Consider the following 2500-nt stretch of genomic DNA (forward strand, 5'->3'; position numbering starts at 1 on the left):
AACCTGAAATGTCTTGTGTCAATAAATATTGAACCCCCTGAGACAATACTTTGTAGAAGCACCTTCGGCAGTGATTACAGCTTTGAGTCTTCTTGGGTATGTCTGTATCAGCTTTGTACATGGGGATTTTAGGATTTTCTCCCATTCTTCCTCGCAGATTTGCTCAAGCTCTATCAAGTTGGACGGGGAGCATTGGTGAACAGCAATCTGAAAGTCTTTCCACAGATTCTCAATGGGATTCAAGTGTGGGCTTTCGCTGGGCCACTCAAGGACTTTCACATTCTTGTTCTAAAGCCATTCCAATGTTACTTTGGCTGTATGCTTGGGGTCATTGTCTTGTTGGAAAATAAATCTTCGCCACAGTCGAAGGTCTTTTGCACTCTGAAGCAGGTTCTCCTCAAGGATGTGCCTGTGTTTGGCTCCATTCATTGTCCCCTCTATCCTTACAAGTTTCCCAGTCCCTGCCACTGAAAAGCATCCCTCATAGCATGATGCTGCCACCACCATGATTTATGGTTGGGATGGTGTTAGATGGGTGATGAGCTGTGCTCGGTTTCTGCCAAACATAGCGCTTCACATTCAGGCCAATGAGTTCTATTTTTGGTCACATCATATCACAGAATCTTATGCTCATGCTCTCAGAGTCTTTCATGTGCCTTTTTTTCAAAGAAATGGCTTCCGTCTGGTGACTCTCCCATAAAGTCCAGATTTGTGAAGTACTGCAGAGACTGTTGTCCTTCTGGCAGGTTCTCCTATCTCAACCAAGGAATTCTGTAGTTCTGTCAGAGTGGTCATTGGGTTCTTGGTCACCTCCCTGACAAAGGTCCTTCTTGCGCAGTTGCACAGTTTGGTAGGAAGGCCAGTTCTAGGAAGAGTCTGGGTAGGTCCATATTCTTTCCATTTACTAATGATGGAGCTCACTGTGCTCTTGGGAACTTTCAACACTCGAGAAATTGTTATATACCCTTTCCCAGATCGACGCCTCCTCACAGTTCTATCTAGGCATTCTACGGACAGTTCCTTGGACTTCATGGTGGAGTTTCTGCTCTGACATGCACTGTCAACTGTGGGACCTTATATAGTAAGATGTGTTTCTTTCTAAATCATGTCAAATCAATTGAATTGGCCACAGGTGGACTCCAATCAAGTTGTAGAGACATCTCAAGGACGATCAAAGGAAATTGGATACACCTGAGCTTAATTTGGAGTGTCATAGCATAGGGGTTGAATACTTATTGACATAAGACATTTCAGCTTTTCATTTGTAATTAATTTGTTAAAATATCTAAAAGCATGTTTCGCTTTGTCATTATGGGGTATTTTGTGTAGATCGGTGACAAAAAAAATCATAATTTAATCCATTTTAAATTCAGGCTGTAACACAACAAAATGTGACCAAAGTAGAGGGGCGTGAATACTTTCTGAAGGCACCGTTTCTGTTCTGGTCAGCTGATTTCTCATAAATTTGATCAATTCATCCATCTGCTGTTGTTGCTTTTCTTGCCTTTCCAAGACCTTGGCAATGGTCCAAGAATATTGTTGTCCATCTTTGTCTCATGAACAGTTACACTTTTCTGCTTGCTGCAACTTGAAGGGGTCCCCCAACCATCTAACAGCATGATCTCATAGCTCAAATAATTTAAATCCATCGACTTCTTCATGAAAGCATCTCAGCTCACACCTTAGTCACTTGGCTCATACACACTCTGCAAAACTCCCTCATAACGATGGCTCTCTGTCTGCTCCAAAGTTACAATATTTCTCGACAATCCTGCATACAGTTCCATCAATTTCAAAGCACATGACAAGTGATCTTCCTCACTATGTTTAGGTGGGCAGAATCTCTGTTGCAGGACAGGTGATGGATCATCATCACCAAAAAAAATTCAATTTGATCACAATCTATAATAACTTTGTTCAGGAACTTTGAATAACAGGTGAGATGGGCAGATAGCAAGCATACTGATGGGTCAAATGGAACAGTCTAAAGCTGAACTTTCTGCCAACTCTTCTTGGAGAAGCTTACGATTTTGGAAAGATCTTTGAGAAAAAGATGCACCAAACAAACAGATATTTTGGACGAAGTTAGGTCTGTGGTTGGATCGCTAGTCACCGTCATTTTTGTCTGAATCTTGCTGTTACTCCATCCTCAGAGTGCATGGCAAATTTGATTGGTTGAAACGGCATATGATTTTGCCCAAGTACTGCTGAACTGGAGATTTTTGGAAGTGCAAACAAGGTGATTTGTGTTATACGGTGTTCAAATATATAATTCAATTTAAATCAAATTAAAGTTTCAAAGGCTGTAGAACCCCCCCCCCCCCAAAAAAAAAAACATTGAATCAGAAGTTTACCGCAATTGATGCACCATGTTTTACACCACAATATTTAACACATTACATTAGTTCTTCGTGCCTGTTGTTTGTGTCCTTTATGATGTCCCAATAAAAGAAAGTTTCCTGTTTGGAATGATTTTCAATTGTGTTTGACTACCAGACTT

The sequence above is a fragment of the Eptatretus burgeri genome, chromosome 6 (genome assembly GCF_056783735.1).
Source record: "Eptatretus burgeri isolate ZD-2024b chromosome 6, Ebu_testis_v1, whole genome shotgun sequence".
NCBI lineage: Eukaryota > Metazoa > Chordata > Myxini > Myxiniformes > Myxinidae > Eptatretus > Eptatretus burgeri.